The sequence below is a fragment of the Pleurodeles waltl genome, chromosome 5 (genome assembly GCF_031143425.1).
Source record: "Pleurodeles waltl isolate 20211129_DDA chromosome 5, aPleWal1.hap1.20221129, whole genome shotgun sequence".
NCBI lineage: Eukaryota > Metazoa > Chordata > Amphibia > Caudata > Salamandridae > Pleurodeles > Pleurodeles waltl.
Window position 1 is genome coordinate 128,705,053 of NC_090444.1, and position 20,335 is coordinate 128,725,387.

At 47.0% G+C, this 20,335-nt stretch overlaps 1 long non-coding RNA gene across 1 annotated transcript in view; it reads right to left on the reverse strand.

Moving 5' to 3' along the window:
• LOC138295467 (uncharacterized) overlaps positions 1-19,786 on the reverse strand; it is a 33,221-nt gene extending 13,435 nt beyond the window's left edge. The window contains exons 1-2 of the long non-coding RNA XR_011203604.1: positions 19,574-19,786; positions 1,781-1,867 (exon numbers count right to left, since the gene is read on the reverse strand). This is a non-coding gene — a long non-coding RNA (uncharacterized lncRNA). The remainder of the gene's footprint in view (positions 1-1,780; positions 1,868-19,573) is intronic.
• Positions 19,787-20,335: the final 549 nt, after the last annotated feature.

Here is a 20,335-nt window from a genome sequence, read left to right on the forward strand (position 1 = left end):
ATACCATTTACGCTGGCTAGTGGGTCTGCGATTGAGAGTAATCACTTTAGATTTGTTATGGTTAATTTCTAATTTGTTTGTTCTTGCATACTCTTCTAAATTGTTTAGCAGTTTTTGCATGCCTATTCTGGTGTTACTAAGCAATAATAGGTCATCTGTATATAACAAATTAGATAGTTGTTGGACACTTAGAGAGGGGAGAGAGTAGATGAAATGGTAGAACAACTAGGCGCTGCAAACTATATGTCCACTCTGGACCTCACCAAGGGTTATTGGTAAACACCTCTTGCTCTAGAAGACAGATGTAAAACTGTCTCCTCAACACCTTCAGGGCTCTATCAATTCAAAGTAATGCCGTTTGGATTACATGGCGCTCCTGCCACCTTCCAGAGGCTTATGGACAGACTCCTAGAAAAACACCAACAACACGCTGCCGCCTATCTAGATGATATTGTCATAATCAGTCCTTCATGAGATACACATCTGTCACGTTTAGACAAGGTCTTGAAAACCCTTCAGGAGGCCAGTCTCACAGCGAATCTCAGTAAGTGTAAGTTAGCCTAAAATTCTATTCAATATCTAGGGTATGAGATTGGACAGGGCACTATCTGTCCACAGATGGCTAAAATCCAGGAAATACAAGAGATACTCTACCCCACTGCAAAAAAACAAATATGTTCCTTTTTGGGATGGGTTGGATATTATCGGAGGTTTATACCCCACTTTGCGGAGAAGGCCGTCCCACTGACCAATCTGTTGCAAGGAAAAAATCACATTTCTGCGTTAACGGTACTATCCGACCATAGAACAGGAATGTTTGGCTATTAAGTGGGCGGTGGAGTCTCTTCAATATTACCTGCTGGGCTGTCCTTTTTCCATCCTCACAGATCACGCCCCACTAACCTGGCTGGCCCGGCATAAGGACACGAATCCAAGGATTCTTTGTTGGTTCTTAGCTCTTCAACCTTTCTCCTTCCAGGCCATCCATCTTTCGGGAAACCACTTGATCATGGCCGACTACTTGTCCCTCTCACCTGGTCCATCATGGCCCGATCGGCCATCCTGGGAGGGAGAGTCCTGTAACGGGGATGCTGTTACTCGATTGCCGCCGGCAACGACAGTGCCGGGACAACCACAACAAAAGAGACTGGAAAACTGCATCCTCAACATCTTCAGGGCTCTGGGGGACCGTCTGAAGCAAGGAATCGGAAACCTCAGAACAATTCCGGGGTCATTCCGACTCATAGGATATTGGAGGAGAGGAGACCGATGGCGTGGAGATGAGAGAGGCAGAGAGAGAGCGAGGAGAGGTGGGACTGCGAGAGGAGGCAGGAGAACCACATAAACAGGAGAAGGAAAGGAATCACTATACAGAGAGAGAAAGTGACACCAAGGAGGAGCTACAGGAGGGGAGAGGTGACACGAGGAAACAGGAGGACAGAAAGAGCAGAGCTGACAGAGGAGGACCGAGAGTGATACTGGAGGAGCCTGACTACTGGAAATCCTGCCACGTTCCTGGAGGGACATAGCTGCACAAGGTATGGGCGTATTTATTGTCAAGATCTCCCACTGGGGAAAAAAGGGAAGGGGAGAGGGTGAGGAAACCATTAGAAGGCCAACCCCTATAGAGAAAAGGGGAGGGTAAAGAGGCCAGGAAGAACACACTGTCATGAGCACACATGCATGCCTGACAATTATGACACCGATGTGACCCCTCCCTCAAGTCCACGACCACTCCCTTCCCTGGTTAACCAGCCCCCTAGTATAATAATCCACTTACCTGAAAACTGGGTTTTTTTTTTTCTCTCTGTCCACCGAGGCACCCTGGTACAAGCAGGAAGTAACGTGAGAGGAGCAGAGACATCACCTGGAGGGGAAAGAAAACAAGACGAAGACAAAAGAACATTAAAACTATAGTAACCACCGTAATCAAAAACATATCTAAGAAATAAACACAATAGGCAGACAATTAATCCCAGCTTGTAGTCCGTCTGTTTGATAAAGCTACTTCTACGCTTACAGCTAACCTATGAGAGGAGCAGCCCTCACAGTAGTGAAAAACAAAATAGGCTGTTGGTCACTACTAGGACATGTAAAACATAAAGGGACATGTCCTACCTTTTACCTACACAGCACCCTGCCCACTGGGCTATCTAGGGCCTACCTTAGGGGTGACTGAGGTGTACTAAAAAGGGACTTTTAGTCCTTGACAAGTAGTTTGAATTTCCAAATCAATGTGGCAGTAAACTGCGCACGCAGGTATACCACTTTACAAAGGACTTACAAGTGAATTAAATATGCCAAACAGGTGTAAACCAATCATACCACGTTTTAGGGCACACAACACATGAACTTTAGCACTGATTAGCAATGCCAAAGTGTCCAGAGTCCTAAAGCCAACAAGAAGAGGGTCAGAAAAATAGGAAGAGAAACACAAAACGTTTGGGGCTAACCCTGCAGAAAGAGCCATTTGCAACAACCACTCTAATCTGTGCCACTGCATTTTACTACACTGCATTGTACGCTGCTGAATTAAATGCCACTGCACTCTATGCCTCTATACTCTGCAACACTCTATGCCAATGCACCCTACACAAGTCCACTCTACTCTATGCTACTCTATGTGACTTTACACTGTGCAACTCTAATACACAACACTCTTTGCCACTCCACTCTACAACTCACCTCTTCACTTTTTGCCCTTCCATGCTACAACACTCCACATCACTCTCCTCTATGCCACTAACATTAGCCATGCTGAACAGCAGCTGCACTGATGAACAACATGGCTAAAGCGCAATGACAAAGCTAATAGCTCTTGCATAGGCAAGACCTACTGGCTTTGCCAGTGCTTGTTATTTTTCTCATCCCCCTTCTTTCTCCCTTCTCTGTCTTTCTCTCTTGCTCTGAGTCAAAGTCTGAGAATGAAAAATAAGTCCTGCCACCCATAAATGATTGCCAGTGCTCAGTGTAGTGGGCCACCTGGCTACCACAAATGGGAGACGCCCAAGCGTCACATGACCCTGGAGACCAGTCTTTGTAAACGGTAAAAATAGAGGGACATGAAGGGCATCACTCCAGCACTTCCCCGGAGAGAATATCAGGTGCCCAGCTACTCTACTTGCCAGATGAGTGAGGAGACATTGGTGCCCCATTTATGCCCGCAAACTGTGTTGCCGAGGATGGTCAGCACCACTGTTGGAGATGCCACAGATAGTCCATGAAGCATTCCGCTCTATCGCTTTGGCGCCACCTAGCAATGGGCACACAAAACCACACCCTGCTCAGTGCGAAAGTGGTAGGCAGTGAAACATACAGCCCAAAGCCGGCTGTTAAGTGGTTGGTGACCATGGCATCCAAATACCCACACCTTGGTCTGAGATACAATCTTCCTTTATCTATTCTGTAAAGCCCTACGCACAAAACCGACTTTATTGCTTGTGTTTCATGGACGTGTTCACAAGACTGGGTGAAATGCATGTAAAGGCAACACAAGTGGAGTCCCCACCACAAATCCAGTACTACAGCAGTATCACCGCCAATGTTGACCACAGAGGCACATTCACATGTTTACAGATGACCAACTGCATGTCAATCAATCAGTTTTTGTAAAGCACGGCCACTCACCCATGAGGGTCTCAAGGTGCTGGGGGGTAGGGGAGAAGCCTCATCCAATGAGCCACGTCTTGAGGTTCTTCCTGAAGATGGTGAGCGATGGGCTTTGTCTGAGGTGCAAGGGGAGGTTGTTCCAGCTCTTTGCTGTGATGTAGATGAAGGATCGCCCCCGGTGGTGGTTCTACGAATGCGAGGAATGGTGGCCAGGGCCATCTTGGCAGAGCGGAGGGATCTGGTCGGGTGTGGAAGGAGACGCGGTGGTTCAGGTAGGCTGGTCCTGCGTTGTTGATGGCCTTGTGCGTGTGGTTGAATAGTTTGAAGGTGATTCGTTTCTCGACCAGGAGCCAGTGGAGGGTCCTCAGGTGTTGGGAGATGTGTTTTTGGCGTGGGAGACCGAGGATGAGTCTGGTGGTGGCATTCTGGATGGGTTGTAGTTTTTTGATGCTTGTAGTCAAGGTGCCGGAGTAGAGGGCGTTGTAGTAGTCAAGCTTGCTTGTGACTAAGGTGTGGGTGACTGTCCTGCAGCAGTCTGCTGGGATCCAACTGAAGATCTTCCGAAATTTGCTGAGAGTGTGCCAGCAGAAGGAAGCGACTGAGTTTACCTGCAGAGTCATGGATAGGGAGGAGTCGAGGATGATACTTAGGTTGCGGGCGTGCTCAGCCGGTGCAGGTAGGGCGCTGAGGGATGTGGGCCTCCAGGAGTTGTCCCAAGCTGAGGTGGCGTTTCCAAAGATGATGAGCTCAGTCTTGTCGTAGTTTCGGCAGCTTTCTCTCATCCGGTTGGCGACGGCTTCCATTCCTGGGTGGAAGTCCCTCTTGGCCATGTCTGGGTCTTTGGTGAGGTAAATGATAAGTTGTGTGTCATCGGCATATCACATGATGTTCATACCATGGCTTCTGATGATGGTTGCAAGAGGGGCCATGTGTACATTGAACACTGTGGGACTCAGTGAGGATCCTTGGGGGACTGTGCAGTTGCCTTCTGTGGGTCTGGATGTGTAGGGCGGGAGTCTGACCCTCTGCGTCTTCCCGGACAGGAAGGAATGGATCCATTCCAGGGCTCTTCCACAGATTCCTATGTCATGGAGTCTGGTGTGTAGAGTGCTGTGGGAGACCGTGTTGAAGGCTGCTGAGAGGTCGAGGAGTATGAGTGCTGTGGTGTGGCCGCGGTCTAGGAGTAATCGGATCTCATTGGTGGCTGCCAGGAGGGCTGTCTCCGTGCTGTGGAAGCCGGACTAGGAGCTGTCCAGGGAGTTGTCGGCCTCAATGAAATTCAGTAGTTGATATGTTGATTGCTTTCTCCAGTTCTTTGGCGGGGTAGGGTAGCAGGGAGATGGGCCAGAAATTCTTTAGTTGTGTTTCGGAGCTCAGGGGCGATGGATGTGCTGGCTCTGATGTATATGTGATGTGGGCAGGGGTCTGTGGGGGCTCCAGAGTGGGTGCTGTTCATGATGCTGACTGTTTCCGACGTGGTGAGCGTGGACCAGCTGTGGATGATCTGGGTGGGTTCTGGGGGGGGTGGGTCGGTCACAGGTTCCGGTGCCAGGATTTTCCGGGAGGAAGCTTTCGTAGAAGTCCTGGATCTTGCGGTGGAAAAGGTGGCAAGTTTGTCCAAGAGGGCCTGTGATGGGGTGATGCTGGTGGCTTCGGAGGGGGGATCTGTGAACTCATTGATGACTGAGAAGAGTTCCTTAGAGTTGTATGTGGAGGAGTTGATGCGCTCCCAGAGTGCGTCCTTCCTGCGTTCTTGATTTTTCGGAGGTGGGCGGCGGTTGCGGCTCTGAAAGAGGTGAGGTCTTTGCTGGTTTGGCTGTTCCTCCATTTATTCTCTTAACGTCTGCGTGTACGCTTTGATTCTTGGAGTTCGGTGGTGAACCAGCTGGCATTCTTAGTTACGGTTTGGCCGATATCAGCCGTAGGGGGGCTAGAGTGTTGGTGCATTCGGTGATCCATGCGTTGATATTGCGTGCTGCTGTGTTGGCATCATCTTGGGAGGAGAGAGGGATTTGGCGAAAGATAAGGTGAGTTGCTCGTTGATGATTTCATTCCATTTCCTGTGGGGGGCCTTGTGGGTGCAGGTGTGGCTGCTGGGTGCAGAGATTGAGAAGTGTATGCAGCGGTGGTCAGTCCAGTCTGGGGTGGAGATGGTCTTGATGGTGATCCGGTTGCTTGAGGTGAAGATGGGGTCCAGTTTGTGTCCTGCGATGTGTGTGAGTGTGGAGACCAGCTGTCTGAGGCCGAGGGTGGCGAGGTTGTCGAGTAGAGCGGTGGTGTTCGGATCGGCGTGGTCCTCGAGGTGGAAATTCAGGTCGCCGAGGAGGAGGTAGTCGTCTGACGCCAGGGCCTGGGGGGTGTGATGTCTACAAAGTCGTCTATGAATGCTGGGCGGTGGCCGGGTGGCCTGTCCACCAGGGTACAGCAGATGAAGTTGTGGTTGGAGTGGACCAGGAAGTGAAGGTGTTCCATGGTGGTGCATTGTTCTTCTGGGACTGCCTTGAAATATCAATATCCTTGTGATTGACCTTAATGGAGGTGAGGCAGGTAGGCCTCCAGTGGATCTACAAGGGCAAGCAGATTAATCTGCATACTCCTTAACGGGAGTCCTACCTCCATTCAGTGAGCTGACCGACCCAGCCACAAAGGCCTCCGGGCTGCAAGTGTCATTCAGCAGGCTGAATAATAATCTTTGAGCAACACGTGAAGGAGCTGTCACTGTGAAAAGATCATTATTGCGTCTATTTGCGGAAAAGGAGGTCTTTTAAATGCTTCAAAAACCTCCTCAGCACTGGAAATGACGACAACCATGACGCCACAGTTGCTGCTCTCACTGCATTTTGACCTTCAGATTAACCCTGATTTGAATGCTTCAAGCTATGAAAAGCCAGGCAGCAAGGTGAGAAAAATCAATCAATCAATCAAATAATTTCTTAAGTGCACTACTCACCCGGTCTCAAGGCGCCGGGAGGGGGGGGCGGTTACTGCTCAAAAAGCCATGTTTTAAGGTGCTTTCTGAAGGTAAGGAGGTCCTGGGTCTTGCGTAGGTTGGTGGGGAGGGAGTTCCAGGTCTTGGCGGCGAGGTGGGAGAAGGATCTGCCGCTGGAGTTGGTGCGTTGGATGCGGGGGACTGTAGCAAGCGCGAGGCCGGCGGAGAGGAGCTGTCGGGTTGGTATGTGGAAGTTTACTGTTCGTTGAGGTAGGCCGGTCCAGTGTTGTGGATGGCTTTGTGAGCGTGGACAAGGAAACCACTGATTGCTTTTAAATGGCCTGCATGACAAGGCCAGCACATGCACCAATAACAACCTACAAAAGACGTTTGACCACAGATAATCCAGGAGTGCATGTCTTCCATGCTGTGCCGGCTCATCCTACAAAAACCTGGCATGACATGCTAGTGTTTGCTCGCTCTCACAAACTGTCAAACAGCAAAGTCGAACAAATGGAAGTGACGCTCCTGTAAGTATTTCTGAAACCAGATCCTCCACTGTGGATCAAAGATGAAATACTGGATGCAATGCAGAACAGAGGGCAGCCTTGGACAACAACTGCCCTGTTTGTCCAACAAAAACCTGTGTGAACTGCGGGCTGGAACAACACTTGTCATCAAGGTGCCCTGCACAAGGGAAAACCTGCTCCCAATGCAACAAACAAAACCACTTTGCACAGGTGTGCTGGAGGGGAGGAAGAGAACAAAGAACCCCCAGACCATTCAATGTCCTTCCATTGGTGTACATCATAATGACCAACATAAGTCACCATGTAAGAACTTACCCGAAGGCACTACCGAGTCTGAAACAGGTGAAAAGGAAGAACAAGACTTGCTAATACCCTCAGCTGAGAAAGAAGCAAGATTGAAGAGGTTTAAGTTAGCCTGCCTGCCTTTGGCCCACATTCAACATGCCATCATCTTCCGTAGAACTTGTGAAAGTGTCATTTTAGCTAAACAATGACTTTGTTATAACATCAGGCGGCAGAAGTCTGCCACAAGCTACATAATATCTACATTTCAGGGTTTGACAGTAGACTTGTAAGGGAATAATTTAGTCCACATTGACATATTTTCATCCTGCTTGTTTAGACCGGTTACATCTCGGACTATTGGTCCCCACAAGACTTGACAATGTATGATAGAAAGTCAGTGGTCAACTCTATATAAACCCCTTCAAAATGACCTCTGAATTCGAAAGGCCCTTTGCACCAGGTTATCACAAGAGCTTCTGCCAGACTGCTGGAATATCCACTCTTATGGCAAGAGTCGATACAGTGCAGTGATGAGAGGGGCTGTGCCCAGAAGACTGTGGGGGTCATTCTGACCCTGGCGGTCATTGACCGCCAGGGCCAACGACCACGGAAGCACCGCCAACAGGCTGGCGGTGCTTCCTGGCCAATTCTGACCGCGGCGGTAAAGCTGCGGTCAGAAAAGGGAAACCGGCGGTTTTCCGCCGGTTTTCCCCTGGCCAAAGGAATCCTCAATGACGGCGCTGCAAGCAGTGCCGCCATGGGGATTCCGACCCCCTTCCCGCCAGCCTGTTCCTGGCGGTTTACACCGCCAGGAAGAGGCTGGCGGGAACAGGTGTCGTGGGGCCCCTGGGGCCCCTGCACTGCCCATGCCACTGGCATGGGCAGTGCAGGGGCCCCCTAACAGGGCCCCAGCAAGATTTTCAGTGTCTGCTTGGCAGACACTGAAAATCGCGATGGGTGCCACTGCACCCGTCGCACCTCAGCAAATCCGCCGGCTCCATTCGGAGCCGGCTTCATCTTTGCTGGGGCTTTCCCGCTGGGCCGGCGGGCGATCTTTTGCAGATCGCGCGCCGGCCCAGCGGGAAAGTCGGAATGCCCCCCCGGTCATCTGACCGCGGGGCGGTGTTTGGGCGGTTTCCACCCGGCGGGCAGCACCCGCCGCCCGCCGGGGTCAGAATGACCCCCTGTGTGTTTTCCTTTAGACGGAAAACTCTCTCCCTCTGACAACCACAACTTGAGACCCTCACAGGTGAGTAGTGCGCTTTACAAATGCTCTGATTGATTGATTGATTGACCGAATCTGCAGTGAACAGATATGCAGTAAACTAGGCCTTAAGAAATTCTACAGGCAAGCTAGTGATTTCATGCTCTCACAGTGTAGCTTCATGGTGGTAGGTTGCTAGGGACTTTCTAAACATGTTAGAACTGTTCATTTTATTTTCACTTCTGGCAACATGCAGAAGTGCTGTTTAATTGTACTCTGTGTGCTCATTATTCATGTGCTAAGTACCAGGCTGAAACTGTTAGAATAAAACTCTGATCTGGAGGCCAGTCAGCTAGCCCTTGGAGTCAATCTGGTAGTCCTGGGTTCAAGCTATGGAACAAGGCTCATACAGTAGGTCAGGCCTCTGGGGCTTCAAGGCAGGCTTCAGGCAGCAGAGCACTCCTTCTTGATGCAGCAAAGCGGTCTTCTGAAGTACACAGTTGGCCACTGCAGCAAGCAGCCCTCTGAGAGTTCTCGTGCAGGTTCAGAAAGTGAAATGAAGAGTGGGTCCAAGGGTCCTATTTATATACTTCTTTGAAGTAGGAGATGTTTCTAGAGACTCCCCTTTGAAAAGGGCTTGGAATTTCCTGTCTCTTTGCCCTGGCCGCTGCCTGGCTGCAAGCACAATGGCCTCACAAACATTTTACTGGGGGCCAACATTTTTGGGCTATGATGTGACGAGGGCCGCATTAATGCCAGTAATGTGGCACTCACAAGGAGAAAGTTCCAGGGAATGGTGCCAGTGAAGTGGGTGTACTGGAAGCGAAACACATAACAGCTGCAACCTAGAATTAATCCCAGCTTCCCCACTTTATCAAATTGTGTGATCCTAGGCAATTGTTTCGTTCCACTTTCCCTTTTTTTCTTCAATATCACGTACAAAAGCATGTCGAAATACATGACTTCACGATGTGGAATGTGCAAAACCTTCCCCTGTGTTTGAATTAATAAACTATAATGTTGTTTGTGTATAACAGGAACCCAACCCATAGGGTGCACTTAACAGCTGACATGCATTTTAGCTCACTACTGACACTGTTGTCGGGGTGGGGGAAAAACGAATGTATATTCATGTTTAAAAACTATTGCTTTAAAAAATAATAGTCTCAATGCACTGATAAAATGTGATATACAAAGGTAGAATGGTTTTATATGTTAATGAAATACGCTTTCTGAATTTTGTGTGGATTTAATCATATTTTAACAATATTGCTTTAAAAATAAAGGTGTTTCTAAAGATAAACCGTGCAGGATAACCTAGTTACTTCCTTTCTTTAATTTCATGTTAATCTTTAAATGAATGCTTGCTTGTTTATTTAATTCCTTTCTCAGTGTTAGCGCTGATTCAGCCCACTGCTGCTTTTGATTTTGGGGCCCCATATAAAGGTCAGGGGGGCCCCATGTAAAGGTCAGGGGAGCCGCATGCGGCCCCCCAGGCCGTACTTTGAGTATCAATGGCCTAGTGTGAAGTTCTCTGTGTGAAGGTATGGCACAGCCTATTGACTTGCAAATGGGGCTGTGCCCACCTCTGCCACCCATCTTACCAGTGATGGCCAATCCAGGCACACCTAATTCTTCTATTGTGTGGCTGTCTGGGAGGAACATACAAAGTCCAACTGCCAATCACACCCAGTCATCTGACTCAGGCTGAAGGCACCAAATAGTTAAGGTATGAAAATGCCAACTTTCTGAAAGTGGCATGTTCTAAGCGGTGACTTAAAATCCAACTTTATCATTAAAGAGGATTATAAATTACAATTTCTCAGACACCAGGCATGATTTTCCTACCTGCTCCCAATCAAAGGTTAGCACTTATTAAATGTAATGAGGTAACCCAATATTATCCTATGAGAGAGGTAGGCCTCACAATAGCGAAAAACAAATTTGTGAGCTTTTCACTACCAAATACATGTAAAACTTAAAAGTACATGCCCAACCTTTTTATTTACAATGCATCCTGGTCTATGGGCTACCTAAGGCTTTCGTTAGGGGATAGTTATATTTATTAAAAGTGGAGGATAAGGCTTGGCAAGGGGGCCCGGCCTGTGGTTCCATTCAGACTTTTAGAGGAAATTGTCTGAAAAGACAAAGTTGAGCAGGGCAAGGTAGCAGACAGTGTTCAAGGAGGTGGCATCATTGTCTTGGAGCCACTGGACAAAGCAGTAGTGAAGATTTCAACGTTCTGACTTATTCTTTTTGGAAGTCGAAAATCTCAAAGGGGACACATATGCAGGCTGTAGCCAATAAGAGCTCCCCAAAGCCAGATACACCTTCTTGCAGGAGCCACTCAACAGGATTTGCTGTCATGGAGAAGAACGTAGCAGGAACTGCCACAAAGTCAGGCTGACCAGCAATGCACCTTGGGCAGAGCGTTGAGCAGATAGGCCCTAGTTTTCACTCTGTTCTCAGAGCAGTTTTTATCCAAACATTTTCCAGGTCCCATGTTTGGGATTTTGGTTATCTGGGCACCTTTAGCACCACTTCAAAGGCTCCAGGGCTTGATGAGCACCACTTGGAGGGTCACGACTCACTCAGGATGGGTCCAGCTGGAGATTCAAGATAGTTGGAGCATTTTCTGTCCCTGAGGTGCTGATCAGGAGGCCAGTCAGCTTGTTCTTGGAGTCACTCTGGTAATCCTGGGGTCAAGCAGTGGAACACAGCTCAAGCAGTAGGTCAGACCTCTGAGGGTTCAAGGTAGGCTTCAGACAGCAGAGCAGTCCTTCCTGGTGCAGTAAAGCAGTCTTCTGAAGTACTTAGCCGGTCACAGTAGGAGGCAGTACTCTGAGAGTCCTAGTGAAATGAAGAGTGGGTCTGAGGGTTCTATTTTTATACCTGGTGCCTTCTTTGAAATAGACATTTCTAGTGATTCCCTTTGAAAAGGGCTTGGAAATGTGTGTCTCCTTGCCCTAGCTCTAGCCTGGCTGCAGGCACATTAGCATAATGTGAAGTTATTTGTGTGGAGGAAGGACACTGCGTATTGGCTGGCAAACAGGGCTGTGCCCAGCTCCGCCCCATCATCCTGACAGAGATGCCAGTGTGCCCATCCAGGCACACCTAATTCTTCTATTGTGCAGCTGACTGAGAGAAATATACAAGGTCCAACTGCCAACTACACCCTGTCATGTGACCCAGGAATAGGCTGCAGGCACCAAATAGTTAAGGCAGGAAAATACCAACTTTCTCAAAGTGGCATTTAAAACTCTGACTTAAAATCTGACTTTATTACAATTTCTCAGACACCAGACATGACTTTCCTACCTGCTCCCAATCAAAGGTTAGCACTTATTAAATGTAATAAGGTAACCCAATGTTATCCTTTGGGAGAGGAAGGCACTACAGTAGGCAAAAACGAATTTGTGAGTTTTTCACTACCAGAACATTTAAACAGCCTTCTGAGTTTTAAGCCCAACCTTTTAGTTACAATGCACCCTACCCTAAGGGCTACATAGAGGTGATTTATATATAATAAAATGGGAGGTTAAGACTTGAAAAGGGGATTATTTTGCCAAGTCGAATTGATAGTTCAAAGCTGGCAGCTGCTGCAATGGCAGGCCTGAGACATATTTTGAAGGGCTAATTAAGTGTGTAGCACAATAAGTGTTGCAGCCCTGGGTATATGGTGTACCACTTTACTAGGCACTTATAAGTAAACTAAATATGGCAATAAGGTGTAAGCCAATTTTACCATGTTTTTGTGAGTGAGCACAAGCACCTTTCATTGGTTTACAGTGGTAATGTTGCAGTGTACTAAGGCCAACAAAAACAAATTCAGAAAAAATAGAAGGGATCAACGCAAAAAGTTCGGGGTGATCTTGCAGAGAGGGCCAAGTTCAACAATTACCCATAGCAGTGAAATATACGTATGCTATGTAGTGGGAGAGATGGAAGCGAAATTCTGGGTCATTAACGAAAAAGGTGCAGCCCTGTAAAGCTGGCACACGTCAGAGGATCTCAGTTTAGCCTTCTTTGCGCAACAAGTCTATGATTGCCAAACCGAGGACATCCTCAAACACTTAGAGCACCTACTTAATGACCTAGGTTGCATCAAAAGCCACACCATCAAGCTACACATTGACACCACGACCAAGCTGATTTCCTTACAGCACTGAGGAGTACCCTTTCACCTGTGTCTACAGGTGGAGAAAGAGCTAAAGTGACTAGAGGCAATGATTGAGAAGGTGACTGGACCAACTTCATGGGTGTCTGCCACGGTAATTGCTTCAATATAGATGACATTATTGCAATTGGAAGTGTTAGCAATAGGCTTTTCTCTGACACCCATTATCTTTGTTTTTAAAAATTGCTTAATTGTTGCATGCCGCTTTTATCCATCTGTGTAAGTGCAAAAAATGATTTTGCCTGTAAAGGCTTTTTTGGGCACTTGCGGCTCCCTACTGCCCTTTTCACACCATGAGTAGGGAAAGTCTCTCAGTATGTATACCAATCACCACAGCTTGAGAGATCTAAGGTTCATTAACAAATAAGCCTGTCAATGACAAAGACCTACAGGAAGTGACTGCAGCATACAGCAGCACACAGCAGCAACAGCAGTAATTTCAATTCAATAAAGACTAAAGGAGACTGCAACAGGACTTTCAGTAAGAAACAACACTGACAGCATAGTAGCTGAAACAGGAAATGTGATAGGGGTAAGTGTGGCCGATTGAGAGCAATGACACTTATGCGCTCACTCATCCATTTATACAGTAGATAAATCATGTGCTATCAATATCTGTGTGTAACCTACATGCTTTTGATTCTTCAATTATACATGTTCTGCAAGTGATAGACGCTTGCGCTACTGCCTTGATATATCTGTTCTGCAGGGAAGTGAAGCTTGTATGTGGTTGCCTTCTGTGAAAATGAAAACTTGTTTTGCTACTACCATATTGCACCAGTTCTGCAAGGAAGTAAAGCTTGCACTGCTGCTGCTCAATTTGTATCTATCCTGTGAGTGAGTGACACTTATATTACTGCTGCCCAAGCTGTACCTGCTCTGTGAGGAAGAGAAGCTTGCGTTATAGCTGCCCAAGCTGTACCTGCTCTGTGAGACAGGGACGCTTGCATTACTGCTGCTCATTCTGTACCTGCTCTGTGAGGCTGGGACGCTTGCATTACTGCTGCCCAAGCTATACCTGCTCTGTTAGGCAGGGAAGCTTGCATCACTGCTGCCCAAGCTTCTGTTTGGCAGGGACGCCTGCACTTCTGCCACCTAGGCCATGACTGTCCTGGGAGGAAGTAAAACTTGTACTGCAGCTGCTCAAACTATATCCATCCTGTGAGTGAGGGAAGCTTGCATCACTGCTGCTCATGCTGTACCCATCTTGTAGGGAGGGAAACATCTGGCTGCTCAAACTGTATCTGTTGTGACAGAGAGGGAAGCTTGCTCTGCTGCTTTTCTGCGGTGTATTTGCTATAAATAAAATGTATTTCCACTACCGTGGCACCCTATTTACCTGTTAATGAGACAGAAATACTTGCACAGTTGAGGCCTGTTGTATCTATTTCATGAGGAAGGGAAGTTTGTTCTTTTACTACCTGTGTTATACCTGTTCTCAGTTAGTGACAGATACTTGTGATGACCATCATTCTGAAACCACCTGTCCTGCACCTATTGTTCGTGTTAGGGAAGGAAGCATTGCTGCTGCGCATCTTGTACCAGTGCATTAATGAAGCTTGTTATAATACAAGCCATAGCACACAGGCCAAAATGACTGGTATTGCCAATGCTTGTTTTAATGTATGAACGAGTAATTATAGGTGAGTAGTATTTACTTTCGCAGTAGTAGACCACTTTGTAAAATGCAATAGCATAGCTGCCAGGTAGCTCCTTATCATGTGTGAATACGTCAGTGATTTCTATTTTTTTTTTCAACATCACTTTGCGTATTGGGATGTTTGAGCGTATAATGATAGTGTGTAAAGCAAAACTTACAAGCCCTTGAATCTTGCATCTAAAAAGCCAAGACTGTCTGACAAGAGTCAAGCCTGGATGATAGCAAGTGAATTCTAGCCCCTTACTGGCCTTGCTAAAAGCAAAATAAAATTAATTTTGCAATATTTTTCCTTTTTCGTGGAGTTAATCAAGAGTTAAACAGTCCAGTCATGGAGCGGCGGGGATGACCTTTGAACTGCAGATGCAAACATCCCAATGCTAAGAGGCAAACATTAACACCCTCTCAAACACAACAGCATGCATTAAAGTCCCAGAATGATAATGAGTCTGTTTCGGGTTTGTTTTCTTGAACATAGCGTCACCTCAACCTTCCATCACGCAGTGATTACAATACATCAGCATTAGCAGCTTAATGTGTCTAAAGGGACAGAGGAAACAGCACTTGTGGCGCTCCTCCTCAGTCTAGAGTCTGGCACGCTTCATGCGTCGCATCTGCAGCACGTCACAGAAGCGTCTTGCTTCAATCACGTGTTTCCAGTGCTGCACTGCGAGAGTCTCGGTGCTGTTATATAGTACCCAAATGGCAATCAATGCATGTCTGTATGCAGGGGTATATATATATGTTGCAAATCTAGCTGGGAAGCTATAGAGCAGTGGTTCCCAACCTGTGGTCCGGGGACCCCTGGGGGTCCGCGAAGCCTTCTCACGGGGTCCGCGAGAGCCTGGAAACTTAAAAAATATTAACAAATATTGACAAATTAGGTCCCCAGCTTCCAGTAATGACTCAGGTGGGGGTCCCCGGATTCCCATGATGATTCAGTGGGGGTCCCTGGGTTCCATTAATGTTAAAGTGGGGGTCCACATAAATCAAAAGGTTGGGAACCACTGCTATAGAGCAATGGCTCCCAACTTTTTGACTCCTGAGGACCCCCACTGAATCACTATTAGAAGCTGGGGGCTTCCAAGCAATTTTTACGATTTAAATTTCAAACATCAAAACAGTAATTCACAAAAAAAAATTACCGCAAAAAGTAAACACCACACAAATGCTCAAACTAGCAACGGTTTTATTATTTTAGATTGAGAAAATATGTAAAACAAATCGAAAACGTTTGATGGGAAGGTTGGTGCTGCATCTCAGTGACTAATTTTTCAATGTTTGGTTTTATTGGGGAAAGTTGAATCCTCAGGTTGGATTCTACATTTCCCAAGATATTTCTGTATTTATTTTTTAGGTACATAAGATATGAGAAAGCAATTTCACATAAATATGTGGTGGGGAAAGGAAGTAAAACCTTAAGTGCCTCTCATCTCTCAATAGTCCCTCTGTCACATGTATTAATTTGTTTTCTAGCACCACTCAAACCAGTATATGGTGTCGGAGCACAACACACACATGCAGAGACAATGGATCATATGGGTGTAAATCTGTATAGAAAATGTTACATAAGGCAAAGGGGACTATAAGGTGTAGGATTCACATGTCATCCATACTGGTAGGCATTTTCTAAGAGTGCTTGGTCCGGAGAAGCACAAACTCAGGATTCAGAAGATAACACAATGGCTAGCTTTGCCTTTAATGATAATAATTTATTTCCATGTAAACAAACCTTTTTCAGCATCAGAATATTGAGACTGGGAAAAACATAATTTTCTAATTTGTGCATGCAGCTCTTTGATAGCAATTCCTAGCTCACTGTGCTAGATTAGGATTGTAATTTATGGACTGCACAGTAACAAAATAATCTCTGTGGCAAAATCAGTGACCCACTGTGCTATGCACATAAAATACTGTTCTTTGCATGATACACGTTCTTTGCAGCATGCATATCAACCATCAGCGCTACCTTAGATGAGTCAAAACGGCCACTAGACAAAACTCCCATCTCTCTGCAGCAGGAACATTGATCACCAGAGTTATCTTGATGCTTTTATTTTTGCCCGAAAGCTGCTGAATGTACAAGGAACTTTCCAGTGCTTTTAAAACTGCTGCACAAATGAAGGAATAAATTTTAAAAAATGCATGTTTTTCTGTAAAGAGGCCCCCAGCTGGAGAAATACCTTCCTGCCTGCCCAGGCCTGCGGAACCCCTGGAAATGTGTCACGGATCCCTGGTGGTCCGTGGAACCACAGGTTGGGAACGGCTGCTCTAGAGTGATCACATAGAGCAAGATATCATTGCTGATGTTTAGTACGCCCTCAGTCCCTGAGAGCGACTGCCTAATAGTTTTCTGAAAGACCTTAACCCCTGACGATATCCTGAAATTTAGCTGCCAATAAGTGAGTAGAGAAGGTGGTGATGTACCGCCTCTTGAGGTTCAGCATCAGCTTTGGTCCCCTGCATTGGGATCGAACTTGGAAAGTGATTGTGCTCTATTTAAATCAGTTATGATGTCATCCATTGTGGGTGTTATATGCTGTTCTCTCTGGACCTCCAGGTTGGGAAGCCTCATGTCAATGCACATGCTCAATTTAGATGTAATTATCATTGGGGACACCTAGGGTGTTAGACCTGACACACTCTCTATCATCCCTATTTGCTGCAATCGCTTCAATTTGTCCTCCACTAGCAGTCTGAGGTGGAAGGCCACTCTTCCATGCCTGAAGGCCACAGGCTGGATTGTCTTATCAATGTGGAGCTTGATCAGGTTACTCTTAAGGTATCCTTGTCCTTTAAACAGTTGTGCAAAGTCTTTCAGGATTTCAATTTACTGGCAGTCCTGTACCCTGCATCCTCCTTGCGAAGTAAACCATCTCCAAATACTGTGCAGTGTGGCAACTGAGGAGCATCCCTTCCCCCTTCTTGGTAACATGACCTTGGCCTGCTTTTCAATATTCCCATTGCTGTATATCATCTGCATGATTCTGGCAAGCTGCAGTGCCTGTTGGCCTCCATAGGAAGCTCTCACGCCGGTGCGGGCCCACCCATTACCAGTCATGTGGGTGGAAGCAGGTGGTCCCGAGCCTGCTGTCACTGCTCTTCACCACTGCATAACACCGGCATCTGCTGTGCTTGGACTCCATGCACCAGTTTTTTGGAGAAGTGTATCAGCGTGCTGTGGGCATTCACGTACTGCTGTCTTGGGTATGTCTGGTGGCTGGGGCCATACTGTTCGTCTTTTCCTTGTGCTTTGGATTCTTCGACCCTCAACAGTAATGAGAGGCTGTGTCAAGTGTCTCACTACATGGGTATATTCCCATCCTCGTTGCCAATGTTGAGCATGTGCTACCTATGCCTGCAAAGCCATGCCACACAATGCTGGTAATGTGGGAGTCACTATGAGCTGTTACCTTCCGCTTTGTATAACCACTCTGCCATGTCTCGCCCTGAAGGTACATAGTGAGTTCACACAATTTAAAGTAAGAACCGGGTGCCTCACTACACCTCCCACTCAACATCGCAGTCTGTCCCCGCCATGATCTAGGTGGGTTGTGTCTTCCTATTGTGGGTTCCAGGAACTGAAAAAGGGAACACAGATTGAATGGGGTGCACAGACGGGTGTCCCAAATGAGACTATGTGCATTGTAGTGATTTGGAAAAGGGGGAAAAGTGAGATAAAGAAACCTCAAGGACAAAAGCCTTGTCAACGTATTTCTTTCATTAAACAGAGGTTTTCTCTTCTTTCTGAGGGGCTGGAACCATTACTGAAGGCTGCAAGACAGACGAAACAAAGGGCCTAATTTAGGTGTTGGCAGGAAACCTGTTTCTCCATCAGGGAGATGGAACAAATTACTCCATTACCCTGACAGAAGTACTGCTCGCCAAATAGAGAAATGACCAACATGCAGGCAGTCATTTCTTAAAGGATTGACAGGAACCAGAATCACTGCAGATCCTGTCAAAGATGTTAAAAGTTTTGGTTCGCAACTCTGTCAACATGACGGATCCATGCACCAGAGGGGTTTCTTTTTTATTTCCAAAATGAAAATCCCTAAGCAGGATTTTCTTTTTGGAAATAAAAAACAATGCTTCCCTCACCATGGCAGTTATCTCCCATAGTGAGGGGAGCATTGAGCTGTTGTAACTGCCCCTTTCTGCCAGGGTTTTCCTGGTGAAAACTGACCTCTCATTCTGTTCTTCTAAATCAGGTGAGCAGAATTAGAGGTCTGCCTCTGATGCCCCCTACTCCGCAGCGCTGTCAGAGGGATTTAATCATGACACCATGATTAAACCTAAGGGCGGGTGGACCATAATCTTGGCGATATAGTTACTCTGTCACCACTGTGATGGAGTATACACACCACAATGAATAAATCAGGCCCAAAGACTTGAATTCATAAGGGTAAGGGGGAATAATAGAAGAGTAAAGAATAACAGAATCTTAACCTGTGTTTTACGCCAGTGATACTAAAGAGCTGAATAAAGACCCTGTTTAAGGCTCACTTACTTCTAAAGTTTTATGTACCCGGTTGAATACGCCACAGAACCATAATATAATTCTTTGAACAAACTGCTGGTTCCAGTGCTAATATTATTCCGTTAAATATCTTAACCCATTTATATCTCTTCTCTTTTTATAATGTGATTCAACAACATCCAAATATTCATCGGGAGGAGGAGGTGGTAGTAAAGTGTGTCTGGCGGGAATGCTTAACCAAAAAAGATATTAGACTTTGATCTAGCACAGCTGCTGTGTCTTGGCGCGAACAGTTGCAGATGTACTGTGGTCGCTGTAGAAAGCCACTCGGGCTCTCTTCTCCTTGTTTCAATTAAAGCCCTGGAGGGACGTAGAGAGCCACTCAAGCTCTACTATACTTTGTTGCCCCGTGAGGGCACGAGGGCGGGCATTAGCCCAAGTTAATAAATACAGTTGGGGGCTGCTGACCCGGCAGTTTCCTGTGCGGCATACACTGTAGTCAAGTCATTCTGTTGTGCAGTGCAAGGGGGTTCCGGGTCACATTACATTGGCGACAAGGCCTGATCAAAAAGTTCTGAAAAGCAGTCAGGGAGTACTCCAACCGCGCTTCCCCACTGCTTGCACTACCGTCTACCTGCCACTCTAGAAATGTATGTGCTGTGCAGCCGCCGACTGGGTAAGCCAACAGCTGCGGGGACCCACCTGCGTGTCTCCCTGCCGCTCCTGGAAAACCGCGCTTGCCAAGTCGGCGGAGGCGCATGTGCAGAGGGGTGCAGCTTGAGTGCAGGAGGCTGCGATCGGAAGGCGGCGTGTGACACGGCTCTTTAAACCCGAGCCGGTCGGCCGCTAGGACCCAAGAAGGTGTCTAGTATGGTGCCTGCCCAGCAAACCCCGCAGAGCGAACTGCAGGACCAGGAGCACGTGGTGCACACCAAGTAAGAAAAAAATATATGAATAAAACCCCACACAAACTGAAGCCATTACACATGGAGTACCACTGCTGTGCAGAGAAAGTAAAAAAAAGAGAGAAGGGCTCTACCCTGCCATTGTCAAAGTAGATAAAAGAAAACAAGAATAAGAGACTTACAGAAATTGTCAAAGTAGACAAAAGAAAATAAGATTTAGAGATAGAATAATACATACTCTTTGTTAAGAACTTGACCAAGTGATAGTGGAAAATGAACGCACCGCAGCAGAGTCGGGAGCAGCAGCCCACACATGTCCCTGCGGGCGCTCACTCGTGAGAGGCGCACTGCCCCCATTTAGCCAACTAGCAGACCCTGCCACAGCAGCACCACAATGGCGCCTTTGGCTTAGCCGCCTAGAGAACTATTTCTACGCAACGAGGGAAACTGATGGCGCAGTACGCAGATCGCTGATGCTTCACATTGGAGGCGACGAACTTCACAAGCTGTTTGACTCACTCCCCAACACAGGTGACGTGGCAGATTTCGATGCTGCGGT